At 39.6% G+C, this 15,958-nt stretch overlaps 1 protein-coding gene across 1 annotated transcript in view; it reads left to right on the forward strand.

Moving 5' to 3' along the window:
- Positions 1 to 15,958, forward strand: part of LOC138569945 (metalloreductase STEAP4-like) — a 393,415-nt gene that overhangs the window by 281,730 nt on the left and 95,727 nt on the right. The gene's annotated exons all lie outside the window — the stretch shown is intronic.

Raw genomic sequence — 15,958 nt, forward strand, 5'->3', positions numbered from 1 at the left:
TTCCACTTTCATAGCCTTTAAACCTACTCTTTATGCATTGACTTTTATTAAGTAACAATGTTGCTGTGATATAACGTGCATTCTATTGCTGTTTTTAATTTAAAAAAAAGCACATCACACTTTTTACCCTATGCAGTTCAGAATGTGTATTGGCCATTGTGACAAGACCCTTGTGCCAATCCATTGAGGAAAGACTGGGGCACTGTTGAGGCTTGTTGGAGACACCCACCCTTGGCAGTAGTAAATAGGGAGCCTGCATCGTCGATTCCAAATGCAGTGCATCACATGTGCATCGCATGTGCCTCCTATGTATATCCAGGGAGTGGCAAACGGCCAGTGCAGGAGACCCCAGGTCAGTAATGGGAAGGAAAACATCAGAGGAATGAGCACCCACAGCCTGCAGATCCTGGCAAGAGAATGGGGTTCCATGAGTGGAGCGGGACCTTGAGCACCGTCCTTCCACCTCATACACTTGCTCGCACAAGGTCACAGACAAGAGCTATTTCTCTGTGCGTCTGGAAGGTGGAATGGCAATTCAGGAAGCCGCCATGATCCTCCTGACATGCTTGACTATTGTATGGGCCTAGCTAACACGCTTAACAACTCCACACGCATGGAGATGAGAGGGGGAAGGGCACAGTTAGGAGTTGAGACCAGAGGAGACTTGGTCAAGTGTTACCCTGGAAACCCAAGAAAGGCAAAGACACACAAATCAGATATTTCATTGCCTCAATTGTGCAATTACCTACAGTAGAATGGTTGCATTACTCATCAACCTGTGGGAACACTGCCGTTTGTGCACTTTTTCTTTGCAGGATCCAGGGGGGGATACTGGGCACATAGACCTCACGCGCTTAGCCTAGCTATGCCAGCGGATTAGTCTTCTTCCTCTCAAAGGTACCCCTGAAGGTTACACACACAAGGCAGAGTCATTATGGGATGTTGCTTGCCAGGGCTGCCAGATCCACATTACCCTTGAAATAGATGGCCTCTTGTTAGATGGTTCTTTCATCGTAAAGGACTCAATCGAGTTTGACCCCAGATGATCATGTGCTGAATATGGGGAGGGGGTATATTTAGGCTTGTATTTTGAAGTCTAACATATCAGCCAGAAATAATTTAGGAGGCCCGTCAGCAATAGCGGGATTGTTTAACTTAGCTGGTCCCTGGGTTACACCTGTTCTGATTTATCTCTCACAGTGTAATTAGATAACTGCGAGTTGAACCCTTACACCAGACATGTGTGTTCAGGGTCCAAGGCACTAGTCTTATGTAGCCTTCCTCCTCCCAAGATCAATGAATTGATTGCCTCCACACTGGATAATAACTCCTATTAAAGTAGCTAGAGTAATCCAATAAGAAGAAATATATAAAATCATGATATTATTAGAATTACTCAGGTCAACGTGGTCTGATAATTGGTTGTGGGAGCCAACTCATTTATGGCAAGATGTGCACAATGGGCTTTCTGATGAACGCCAGTACAACCTATACATTGGCCAGCATGTAGTGGTAAGGCTCATCGAGGATGCATGCCAGGATCAGGCCTGTTAACTGTGCACAGGCCTGCACTGGCTCACATTCAGGGCCAGGACCACGTTCAAGCCAAACTGCCTCATTCATTAACCTCTGTCAGATGAGAAGACTCAATCCATGCACTCGCTCACAATATACTGCTCTTGCCTTCCCTTCATAGTAGAAGCTTGCAGGTATTTATTTGTCAAGGCTGATCCTGTTGGGTATTTTGTGGATATTTGGGGCTTTGCAGTATTTTTTTTTAGCAATAATCATTCTCTGTATTCATATTGGATCACACATAACAATAATACATTGCATTATTTCAGAATTCAGACCTATTTAGATAATGTGCGCGATAATTTGCGTGGTTGGTTTATTTATGGCCCCAATATCCAACATCCCTTGTTTTTTATCTAGATTGTTCTTGATCACTAGAGAGACCTCAGGCCTACATTTTAGGGATACCACATTTTCAGTGTTAGTGTTGTGTGCCACCATGGGCTATTGTGGTATTTTTGTGGTAATTTCCACTACCTTATATACGGTATGGAACTATGTCCAGGGAGTCTCTCTTCCCGTTGGCTCATGTACCTCCAACAAGCTATGCTACAAACAACAGTCACTCACAACTGTCCATACTGAATATAATCATGCACAAATCTGTTTTAAAATGACAATTGCACTGTTTAAAAATCTACCCACGTTTAAACCTTTTCCCATGCAAAATGAAAGAGAGAAATAATACACACTAGCTATCTGTTTTCAGATATTTTTGTATTATAGAAATTTCCTTTAAACACAGTTTAACCCTTTTTTACAGAAATAAATGAAATGGTACAACATTATTTGTGATAAAATGAACAGAGAACTGCGAGAATATATTCAATTGGTAACATTACATATGCTGATAAGGGACTGGGACTCCCTCGAATACACTGACTGAACAGTTTCGCACACTTTCGCACAGCTCCCACACTTCTGTAATTACCTTATCTGTTCAGCATGAGTTTTCTCCGGCTATTCTCTTTCTGAATTTGGCTCCCTTGAAGATTAACCCCAGTGAAAAGAAGCGTCTGTCGTTCTCAAACCGGGGTTATTGCCTGGAATTCTCAGCTTTTGCAGCAGGAATGCTTCAGCCAGGAAACAGGTCCTTCTCCCAGCTCTGCCAGATCTCGATTGTCCTCCCCCTCTCCTCAAGCTTCCCCAGCAAAACTCTAATCACAGCCTCTAGCATGATACTTGCTATGACGCTGCTCCAATCAGAATCAATCATGCCATCTCCTCCCTCACTACACAATGGCTCATTTCTACAGTAAAAATTTGTAACCAAATGATTTCCTGTTCCTTCGAGCTCTTTGCTTCCTGTAGTTATGTGGACAGAGCAGCAGAGAAAAAAAAATGAATGGTTGTTTAAAAGTTCACTTTCAGAGTAAGCCTAATTCTGCAGTGGAGACACATTTTTATTAGTGGGTTATGTTAAATGCAGCTTTATTAGTCAGGTTAGTTATTAATAAGGTTAGTTATTAATTTTCAAATGTGTCTCTTGCACCATAGGCATTTCAGGTGAAAAATAGTGTGCATTTTTGAATGTGCACATGTGTTTTTAACTGTAAAAATAGATTTGCATCTTATATGTAAAACTCGTTTTTGACTGAATAGCCTGTCTTTACTTATATGTCCATGTTACTCTGGCAACACATATAGCAATGCACCACACCCATGTGGTGGCGCTGCATCAAAAAAAAATTGCTACCTGTGCAGTAGTGCTGTACTCTGTGCTGTGACACGCCAAATATCCTTACATACCCTCCTTTTGTTTTTAGAACTTTGCTACGATCCAAGCCAATTCCTAAAAACAACTTGTTCTTTTTTTTCTTTTAAAATGCACGTGTATTGGGGTATCCTTCTCTTCCTGACGCAGCTACTAAAATCAGTAACATTTTCATTTTTACTGATAGCACAATCAACCATCCACCCATGATTAGTACCAGGACAGCCAAACCCACTATTGAGCGTTCCCCCCAGGTTCCCCAATTAAATCTTTCTACTTCTATTATCCCCAGATTACTAATTGTAATATTGTTTTTTCTCAAATTCATTTTTATAACATGTCTTTCTTTGTGATTCAATAAATATTCCAAATCCGGATCTATTGGAAAAGTATCCCTTTGAAAAAAATCAATATTTTCCACTTGGCTTTCCCAAACATCATTTGTTACATGAAACAATGTTAACCCCCCAATTGACACAATTGTATCCTTTGGAACCTGTAAATAAAAAACATTATATTTCACCTGTTTAACCACGTATGTTCAATGGTTTAAATGTACTACTGTCATGTTCTTTAAACAGGTGCTGACCAACCATTTACCTCTGACCATCTTAGCCTGTGCCATTTCTTCACTCCCCATATTGCTAATAATCACTTCACATCCTACTGATATACTTGGGTCAGATTTCAAACCACAAATAGCATCTGTGGCATCAGGAACAAACGGTTTATCTGGACACATATAATTTTGTTCTTGAAATGCCACCACTTCTGGAGTCTTAATCTTAATAAATGTGTCTATTGCCAAAATCCCACGTTGTGTACCCACTTCGTTTGATAAATAAGTTCAGGGGCTACATATGGGATGCATAGCAAAAATCAGATCTCTAGTCTTTCCAAGTCCACATATAACGGCATTGCATTACCCATTTCGAATGCAATTTTTACCTGTATTATATCAATTTCCCTCCTGGTCAATCTTTCTATCATTTGACGAATAAAATCCTGCGAAACAAAATACAAGGGGATATGTCCTTGAATCAATTGTGAAACTGCAGTTTGAACTTCTCTCATATAATTCGTTAATAGTCTATCAACAGGACTCATTATGTTCAATATTTCATTTAAAGTTCTGTCATGCTTAAGTATTATTTTAGTCGCCCGTTGCATTACATCCGATTGTTCATTTAGAATGATTGCAGTTTCATTTATGAATCTTACTTGTTCATCCAGTGCCCCTCTAATTCCATCTAATGTTTTTTGTATTATTTCTAGGTCAATACTCAGTTGTTGCGCTTTAGTACTCAGTGTTCCTACCGAAATAGAATTGGCTGTTGATATTGTGGTACCTATTATGGCTCCAACTATAGACATTACCAATGATAACGCGAGCATCACCGCACCTCTCTTTCCTCTCCTCTTCTTAATGTCTGCTGAATTCACAAATGTTTTTTCCAACTGCATTTATATATCTCTTATTGACTGCTTAGTGTCCTCTTTTCTTATTTCCAGCCACTCTTTAGTCTGTTCAATCTTAATTCCGGTATTGTTCAAATGTTTTTCAATCAAAATCTCAGGATTCAATGGTATGTATATGTTTTGGAAAATCATCTTTCTATCACTCATGATGAATCCTGGTGCCTCTTCCACCGCGATACCAGATGCTGGTCCAGGTTCAATGACAACCTGTGCTTCTGAATTCTTGAAGATCCCTCCAAATATCATCATCATTAACCATATCATCGGTATCATCTTCAATGCTGATCGCTTTGCAGCCTTGGTCTCCACCCCTCTTTGGGGCTTTCCCGGAATCCGTCTACGTGGGCTCTGATCCCGGAACCTCCGACCAAATAATGTTAATTTTCTAAATCAAATAGAAAAGAAACAAATTAAGTACATAGCACAATACTAACTTCACCCTTTTTCAAAAATAAAACATGCTTAGTAAAAACATTTCGTTTTTTTTTTTTTTTTTCTGAAATTAAACACAAGTTAAAAAGAAAACAAGCACATATAAAACAGCATTCAATATTTAATACATTTTCTCTCTGCACACCAACCAGGAGCTTCCATTATATATATATTTATTTATTTATTTATTTATTTTATATTATATATTTTTACATATATTACAATGTTTATGTGCCATTATAACAATCAACTTTTTAACTTCTTTGTCACTGCCTCCTGATTGTACCCATGTATTTTCTCTTTTTGTGTTCAAGGGACTTTATCTCTTTCTACATGCTCAAGCTGTCTATCTCATGTCTGGGATGGCATGGTTTGATTTGATTTACATGGACGAACTGCTCTATTGCCGTTTCACCTTCATTTTTCAAAATGTTATAAACTACAGGAGAGACCTTATCTATAATTCGAAATGGCCCCTGCCAGGCTGCTAGAAATTTAGAATTTTTCTGTTTACTTTTTCCAAAATGAAACTTGTACACCGGATCCCCTACACTGTATTCCTTTACTGATGTCTTTTTGTCATAATAAGACTTTGCACTGTCAACAGCTCTTTCCAGATTTCTCTGCACAAAAGCAAATGCATGTTGCAAATGCCTCCTCAGTTCATCAATATATTCATGAACTGTGGATGCACTCACAAGTGTCTGCTCATGTGTTCTGTATAGTAGGTGTTGTGGTAACACCATTTTCCTACCTGTCAAGACCTCATAGGGGCTAACACCTGTTGCTTTGGCAGGAGTTGATCTGATTGCCATCAAAACCAACGGTAAACGTAAATCCCAGCTGGAACCTGCTTCTGCCACAAATTTCTTTAAAATATCCACAACAGACCTATTGCTTCTTTCAACTGTACCTGAAGACGCTGCCCGATATGCGATATGTAGTTTCATTTTCACACCTAGTATTTGCCATACCTTACTCATTAGAGTACTTGTGAAATGACTTCCTCTGTCTGACTCAATTCTTTGTGGCAACCCAAACCTTGAGAACACATGGTTCACCAGCAATGTGGCTGCTGTTTGCGCACTACAATCTGGTGCAGGAATGCATTCAATCCACTTCGACATCAAACATACCACACTTAAAATATAACGGTTTCCCCTGCTCGACCTTTTTAAAGGACCTACATAATCTATTTGCAAATCTGACCATGGGAGAGTTAGGCCTCTTTTCATCAATGGTGCTCTATGCATTGGTGAAGCAGGTTTAAATTGGGCGCATACTAGACATCCTCTAGTATATAATTCCACATCTTGGGACATATGTGGCCAGTAAGCATAATCTTTTAGTATTTCTAATGTTTTTTGTGAACCTCTATGGCCTGCAGTTATGGCATCATGTGCATGGTGTAGCATTAGCCCTCTGAATGAAATGGGTACTACCCACTGTATTTGTCCTGTTATGGACTCTCTAATCATGAGTCCATCCTGTAATCTAATTTGTGTTTTGTTCTTTAATAGCACCCTCAACTCTTCTTTTCCCATACAATCATTTTCTGTTAAAGAATTTTGTTCAGGATCTATCAAATGATTATAATAGATTCCCAAAATTCGATCATTCTTTTGTGCCTCAATCAAATCTTGGCCTGGCGTGTCATGACTCCACTGCACCACTGGTTGATCTACCTCCTTTGGTGCTTTAGAACGTGTCACTGCATCAATTTGTATTTCACCCATTAAATAATCAATAGGTAGCAATTCTCCCATCACAGCCCAAATCTTAGCCAGGTGGTCTGCCTTATCATTTCCCTCCTTATCCTCTCCTGGTGTTTTTAAATGCCCACAAATTTTTCTCCAGTATATTGTTAAATTATTCTCTGACACCAATTTGTCTATGGCTTGTATCATTTTTCCATGTTTAAGTGGCTTTTTGTTGTATGTAACCATGCCTCTTGCTTTCCAACCAGGCAAATACTCCACAAAGCTATTCCGTGCATAGTCAGAATCAGTCACCAGGACAATTTCACTGAACTTCTTATCAACTGCAGTAGCAATTGCTTTATAAATGGCTGCCAATTCCGCCACCTGACTGCTCCTATCTCCAATCCTCATCCCTATACTGGGGACGCCGTCACATTTCAACCAGACATTGCCTATTCTGCCACTAATTGTTTATTACTGTCATTTTCAATGTGAAAAGCACAACCATCCACATATACAGTTGGCAAATCCTTGCATGTTTTTTCATCAAAAGCTTTGTGTGGTGATTGTTCAAATTCCTGCAAACTAGTTTCCACTTCCATTTCATTTGGTATTTGTTCAGCTGCGCAGTCATGTAAGTCAGCTAACCCTTGAGCAATTGGGTTCTTTTTATTTTGTCCATATCTCACTTCTACGGGAAAACCTTGTAATGCCAGCGTCCATGAAGTGATTCTGGACTGCGCTAGATTACCTGATCTAATTCTTTTACTCTCTAAAAATTGCAAAGGTTGATGATTTGTTTCAGTAATCACCTTTTCTCCCTGAACAATGGGGCGGAAATGTTGTAGCGCCCACACAGTGGTTAATAGGGCCTTTTCACATTCATTAACTTTCATTTCAACTTGGGAAAATGCCTTACTTGCATAGGCAATGGTTTTGTGATTCAAATTGTGTTTTTGTGATAACACTGCTGACATACACTGCTCAGAAAAACCTATTTCTATAAAGAAATCCCTGTCCTTTATGGGGTATGCTAAACATGGTGCCTTTACAAGACATCATTCCTTTAATTTAGCCACTGCATCAGACTGCTCTTTTTCCCATTTCCAGGGAGTATTCAGTTTAAGCAGTTTAGTCAATGGTTGAGTGATTTCTGCATAATTTTCAATGAACTTTCTGTTATAGCCTGTCATCCCTATTAAACTTTTTACTCCTTTCACATTTTTAGGATCTTTTAACCTTTGTATGGCCTCTATTTTCTTCTTTTGTGGATTTAGCCCATGTTCAGTCACTTCATGCCCTAGAAAGTTCACTTTTTTCTTGCACCATTGTGCTTTTTACAAAGATACTTTGGCGTCTGCTTTCTGCAATTGGCCAAGTACATGTCTTCTTTCATCAAAATGGATTTTCAGGCTTTCATTTTTTATCAGGACATCGTCCACATAAACTATTGTTCCTCTTTCCGCTGCATCCGTCATGGCCTTTCTCAAAAATATGCCAAATTCACTCCCACTATTGATGTACCCGAACGGAGCTCTAAGCCAGGCATATTGAGTCCTGTCAAATGTAAAGGAAAATAAATGTTGTATCTCCTCTGCCAATGGCACGCACCAATATCCAGAGGTGAGATCTAATGTGGTAAATACATTTGAACCATGTACCTGAGCTAGGCCATGATCAATGAATGGCAGTGGCCATCTAGAAACTGGTACTCTTTTATTTTGGCTTTAACACACCTAAAATAGGTGTATTGGATGTGCTATGAATGGGCCTGATGATTCCCCGCGATTCCAAATTTTTAATAATCTCTGCCAATGATTCTAAACATGCCAGCGGTAGTCTATACTGGCATACAAACACTGGATTTCTGCTACACCCTTCTGGTAGTGTGGCCACATGTAAATCAGTTAAACCACAATCATAAGCATCTTTTGCAAATACATCCTTAAACTCCATAAATATCTCCCTCAGATTGTCCCTATCCTCATTGCTTTCACACGCATCCACTAAGGAGATCTGCTCTTCTACCATTTTGGAAAATTCTGGAAAATCTTCTGGTAAGGGAATCTCGGCGCTTTCCTCTAACTGTGTGGATGTGTCTTTTTGTAAAAGCTGCCACTTTAAAATATTTTGGCATATCAGCTTCCACTTCAATGGGCTGATTTTGTGTTTCATTTTCATTTAAATTAAATATTATGCAATCCTCTTGATGGCAGCACACTGTCTCATTTGAATCATAAGGATACACAGAATTAATTTTAAATATTCCTTTGGGCTGAGAGTCCAGGTGTTCTGGCAACTCACCCTTGGCATCTACATACTTTTCAGGGATATTTCCAATCACCATGTTATTTAAATCTGCCGCATAATGTGATTTTTGTATGGCCATTCCTAATGGGGAGTTTTCCTCTAAATGAATATCCTGACAACCTTTATTATTTACCATAATTTTTACAGATCCTTCACCAATGTCTACCAATGGAATGTATTCATAATACAGGCCTTGCTGTTTTATGGATTCATTCAGGCATACAAATGCATCAGAGCCTTTCATCTGCTGTCCATTTTTGCATTTCAGTGTTATTGCAAACTGTTTTGTAAATGCAGGAATAAAAGTATCTTTCCTCATTTGTAATTCGATTGCATAAGGAACCAGTTGTACACAATGATAAACTCTTCTTTTGTCTTCAAATTCAGGTGCCGGACCACCTAGGCGTGACCATATTTTTTGATTAAGGAAATCTAACACCATACACATTCTGTGCATGATGTCATTGCCCATGTAAAATTCATTTTGTGCTCCACTCACTATCCATACATTATGGTAAATTGTTTTCTGCCCGATGCTAATTTTAAGCATGCATCTGCCTGCAATTCGGTTTTCAAAGTCTGGACTGTCCAACCCAGAAACATATTGGTTTTTAATCCTAAATTTTGGGATTTCTTCCCTCTCCATTATTTTTTGCAACAATTTCTCATTAATGAAACTCCTTTCATGTCCAAGCGCTAAAGTGGCTTTTATTGTTTTAAAATAGTCATTTATACCAACATGAACCCATGGTTGCTCATCTTCCATGTGTATTTCTGCCAGAATGGTAATGTGTTTTTCTGAATCTGTTTTAGGAGCAATATTCTGTTTGCATGTTTTCTCTTTTAAATAAAAACGTAATGTGTGCTCATCTATGGCAGTCTGCCAATTTTTCCTTGGGTCCAAGTATATTTGTACAGGTAGTTTTTCATTGTCGCTCTGCATTTTGTCTTGACACATTAATATAACAGTGACACTAGGTATGCAGCTATTCTGGAGATATACCTCCACAGCATCATTTGTTTTGGCAACGGTGTGATATTCATTTATATTGCTGTTTTGTGATTTTAGTTTCTTAGGCCTCAATGGTTTTTTGGTTAAGGACCACAGCACTCCATTCACCCCATCTATGAGAGGAGACAATCTTTTCAGGCAATCTGTCCCCATCAGAAATGGAATTTCACAAATAGATGTGATCAATACCTCTTGTTTCATTCTGTGCTTTCCTATTTTTATGTCAACCTCAGTTACACCTATGATGGGCACCTTCTCCCCATTAAAGTTATGCACTGGACCTTGATTTTCCTTCACTGTGATCTGACTCTGTGGGGGTCTCCCTTCATTGATACTCTTTACCAGCTCCTTGGACATAATTGTGGCCTGTGCGCCAGTGTCAATCATAGCAAAGGTGTGGCATTTTTCTTCTACAGTGATGGGTGCATAATATCTGTCCTCAACTTCCCCTAATACACATAAGAAGTGTGAATTCTTACTGATTTCAGGGCTCACCTTTCTCAGGTCTTTTTCACTTTTGGCTAAGCACATTGGTAAATGGAAAGACATTTCCCCTCCTTTTTACCCATTTCTGCGCGAGAGACTTTATTCATTTCTCCATGATGAGAGGTTTTTTGGAGTGTGGCCACTGTTCGCCCATCCATCTGGGTAACATCAGAGACCACATTACAACCTTCCAACTGAACATGTGTAACAACATCATTCAGCAATTTGTCATTTTTTAATTCTGTGCATTTGTGATCATTTAGTGTGATACCAGCCCTTTCAGCCTCTTCAAAAATATGTGGCTCAAAGATTTCTTCAGGTGATTGACTTGTACCCTCCTTTTGAGTATTTCCTTTTTCTGTCTGTGTCTGGTCATTGTTTTGCTTCCCCAGGGAAGGGGCTATAGCATCCCCACTTACTCCCTGTTCACTGGTATTCCCCATGCATGAGTCATTTTTCTTAAATCTGTCCCTTTGTTCTTTTGGAATTCCTAATGTTTCTTTTTCATTTGTACAAATCTTTACTGTTTTATTTAGCTCGAGGTTAAACCGTACCTCTTTTTTAGAAGTATTTGCACTTTCTGTCACAAGTTCATTTACTGGCACTTTCATTTTTAATCCATTAGGCATCTCAGCGTTGTTATGCAAAATTATATCAAAACAATCTGTCATTTTGGCACTGCAGTTATCATGAGTACTTAGTCACTTTTCGGAAGCCCCCCGGTCATTGCTATGGCCATCAGCCCCCTCTTTGGAAGGTTGTTTTTGTGTTGTATAGAGCTTTCCTATTTGCACAGCTAACATTTTCACTTGGGCCTCAAGGCACTGGAACCTTTCCATCCTCTTTCTGTGGCCTAGGTCGATATTGGTTGTTTTCCCCCTGATTGGATCTATTCTGATACCTCTCAGGTGATTGATGTCGGTTGGGGTGGTTTCTGAACTCTTGATTCATTTGTGGAGGGGAGCGGGTTGCACCCATCCTTTGATTATAGTCCCCTGGTGGGGAATCATTGTACTGACGTGGATTGTAGTTCACGTTTTGCCTCATGTCCTGTCTCTCAGATTGTGGGTACTGGCCCCTATGTTGATTTCCATTATCAGTAAATCGATCCACATATCGGGGTCTATCCTGATTACCATATATCATGGTGTTGGGATCAAATCTGCTCTGTGTCCCCAATGACTGGTAGGGACCATCATTTCTTTGATCTTGATTTTGTCTCTGGTTATTATTCATACCTGCCATATCAGGCCGATATCCTACCCGAGGTCTGTCCCCTAAATACCTAGGGCTGATGTAGCTCTCTCTATTACTAGGATCATGTGATTGGAACATTGGTACAGGAAATGGCGATCTTTGTTGATTACCCCTTTGTTCAGGTGTCACATTATTTTTACCTTGGCTTTGAGCAGACTCAAGGGACATTTTGGCTGACCTGATTTCCATTACTGTGGCTGAGGGTTCTTTAGATTTAGGTCTAGTATCTTTCATTTTATCACTTTCTCTACCCTGACAATAGAGTACCTCATATAGTTTTGTGCTTTGATGTACAATCCATTCAAGGGACTTGTCACGGTCAAATTCACGGACCAATTGGGATATGATGTCTTTCTGTAGCCCATAGAAGTATGCAGTTTTAAACTCATTGGAATTTGAGTCAAAAGATACATCAAAGCGAGAAAATGCTCTTTTTAAGTCTTGTAAAAATTGGCGAGGGGATGTAGTAGGTCCAGCAGTAATTGTGTAAGCGACTTTCTTTGCCTCCTGCAATGACTGAAAAGGAGAAAAATGACGCCTAATTTCTTTTTCAAACTCCAACCAGGTCATATTCTGCTGTTCATTTAATCCCCTTATGATGCTGGCCGTCGGGACATCTAAAGTTAAATGAAAACATTGTCTGTACTGTTCCTTAGGTATCTGGAGTGCTTTAAAAATGTCATGCACCGCTTCTAAGTGATCCTCAATGCAGCATTCACCTCCCTTTTTAAATGGTTTGATCAGGGCTTTAATGGATTTCATTATTTTTATGGGGCTACTTGTTGCAATGCATGGAATTGCACTATTTTGTGATTCAATCCTGTTTTCAGGTGTATGGGATTGGTGGCTGCCCCCAATGGGAGTATCAAATCCCCCAAGGGCGCTGCAACCAAGTTCAGTCACCGGCCCAGTCACTGGAGCACTAGCTCTTTGGGCAGAGCTAGAATTCACCTCCACTCCATTGAATGTGGTACCCTGCCGCCTCTCCTGGGACCTGGGAATGCACATTTGCTGTTCTAAGTCCTTACACTTTTTAAGGAGTCTGTTTGCTTCATTTTGCAAATAGTTGTTTTCATCACTCATCTTATTAATCACCTCCTGCATGTCGCACATTTGCATTTGGCATTCATTGAACTCTTTATTTCTCTTGTCTCTTTCTTGAATCATTTTAATCATTTCTTGTTCTGCACTCTGGAGATCACATTCTTTTTCACAATGTTCTTTTTGTAAAATCTGCATTTCTGAAACAACCTCATCTTTATCCTGTCTAATGTGGTCCACTAAGGCTTTTAAGTGTACCAATTCTTGCTCACTATCCTCAAATTGTTTCTTGCTTTTGGATAACTGAGCATCAAAGTCTCTGCATTTTAATTGCATGTCTTTTTGGCATACATCCAATTCTGCTCTTAACATTTCCTGATTTTTACTTGCCCCATCTAATTCAGTCTTTAACCTGTTAATTAGCTGGCTATCATTCTCCTGCATTCGCAGGGACTTATTCAAAATAAACCATATTTTGCCGCATAGCTGTATTAAACAGTCCTTCTCTGCACTTTTATCGGCTGCATTCAATAATCTTGTAAGGCAGACCTGAATTATGCTGCCTTCTGCAAAAATATTGTCTAGTTTTTCTTTCTGCACCTCACCCTGAATGCAGTCACGCCATTCTAAGGTGCTGTTCGACGACCACGTCCCATGTGCAAACAACTTTGCCTCTAAATATTGCCATAGGTCTGAAAATGTGGTTTCCCTTTGTGACATTCTGAAATTCGTTTTTAGTGGCACACTGCTATTATAAAATGGGTTCCCTTTAATGTGCAAATGGCAGTGTGAGACACGCTTGCCACGCCCAGTAGGTACTCTATGATCACGTTCCCGGCCTGCAACGCACCATAAATATGTTGGGTATTTTGTGGATATTTGGGGCTTTGCAGTATTTTCTTACCGCCAAAATACCTTTAGCAATAATCACTCTCTGTATTCATATTGGATCACACATAATAATAATACATTGCATTATTTCAGAATTCAGACCTATTTAGATAATGTGCGCGATAATTTGCGTGGTTGGTTTATTTGTGGCCCCAATATCCAACATCCCTTGTTTTTTATCTAGATTGTTCTTGATCACTAGAGAGACCTCAGGCCTACATTTTAGGGATACCACATTTTCAGTGTTAGTGTTGTGTGCCACCATGGGCTATTGTGGTATTTTTGTGGTAATTTCCACTACCTTATATACGGTATGGAACTATGTCCAGGGAGTCTCTCTTCCCGTTGGCTCATGTACCTCCAACCAGCTATGCTACAAACAGTCACTCACAACTGTCCATACTGAATATAATCATGCACACATCTGTTTTAAAATGACAATTGCACTGTTTAAAAATCTACCCACGTTTAAACCTTTTCCCATGCAAAATGAAAGAGAGAAATAATACACACTAGCTATCTGTTTTCAGATATTTTTGTATTATAGAAATTTCCTTTAAACACAGTTTAACCCTTTTTTACAGAAATAAATGAAATGGTACAACATTATTTGTGATAAAATGAACAGAGAACTGCGAGAATATATTCAATTGGTAACATTACATATGCTGATAAGGGACTGGGACTCCCTCGAATACACTGACAGAACAGTTTCGCACACTTTCGCACAGCTCCCACACTTTACCTTATCTGTTCAGCATGAGTTTTCTCTGGCTATTCTCTTTCTGAATTTGGCTCCCTTGAAGATAAACCCCAGTGAAAACAAGCGCCTGTCGTTCTCAAACCGGGGTTATTGCCTGGAATTCTCAGCTTTTGCAGCAGGAATGCTTCTGCCAGGAAACAGGTCCTTCTCCCAGCTCTGCCAGATCTTGATTGTCCTCCCCCTCTCCTCAAGCTTCCCCAGCAAAACTCTAATCACAGCCTCTAGCATGATACTTGCTATGACGCTGCTCCAATCAGAATCAATCATGTCATCTCCTCCCTCACTACACAATGGCTCATTTCTACAGTAAAAATTTGCAACCAACTGATTTCCTGTTCCTTCCAGCTCTTTGCTTCCTGTAGTTATGTGGACAGAGCAGCAGAGAAAAAAAAATGAATGTGCGTTTAAAGTTCACTTTCAGAGTAGGCCTAATTCTGCAGTGGAGACACATTTTTATTAGTGGGTTATGTTAAATGCAGTTTTATTAGTCATTAGTTATTAATAAGGTTAGTTATTAATTTTCAAATGTGTCTCTTGCACCATAGGTATTTCAGGTGAAAAATAGTGTGCATTTTTGAATGTGCAGGTGTGTTTTTAACTGTAAAAATAGATTTGCATCTTATATGTAAAAATCGTTTTTGACTGAATAGCCTGTCTTTACTTATATGTCCATGTTACTCTGGCAAGACATATAGCAATGCACCACACCCATGTGGTGGTGCTGCATCAAAAAAAATTGCTACCTGGGCAGTAGTGCTGTACTCTGTGCTGTAACACGCCAAATATCCTTACAATCCCCAGTGGCATAACACAAAATGTGGGGACCGTCTGCGAGCCATGCTGAGGGGGCATCCCAACTCAGCAAGAAATCACGGGTCGTGCCACACTCTGGCTGGCCTAGATTATCACGCGTGCGTAATACGCACAAATGTGCTGTTGAAGGGGTATGCCACACACTGCGCTAGGAGAAATATATAAATATGTGTTTTAATGCAATATATAGTACACTTTCTGAGAAAAATTGGCTAAAAAGCCAGAGTCTTTGCAATGGTTTTGTAGGGTAACACCAATCCAATACATGCAATTCACGAACAGTGCACAGGAACATTAATGCTTTGCTGTTAAAAATGCTATGCCACAATGAAAACATGTCCAACTGGCTACACAATGTAGACCAGTGTAATAACATTACAGTAAAGCATGCCAGGCCACATTTAGACATACCAAGACTGGTTGCACCAAAATGCCACTCATCAAGTAGAGACCACACATTCAAGCCTGTGTCTCTGTGGCCTCTA

The sequence above is a fragment of the Ambystoma mexicanum genome, chromosome 2q, assembly GCF_040938575.1.
Source record: "Ambystoma mexicanum isolate Mex_15411 chromosome 2q, UKY_AmexF1_1, whole genome shotgun sequence".
Classification (NCBI taxonomy): domain Eukaryota; kingdom Metazoa; phylum Chordata; class Amphibia; order Caudata; family Ambystomatidae; genus Ambystoma; species Ambystoma mexicanum.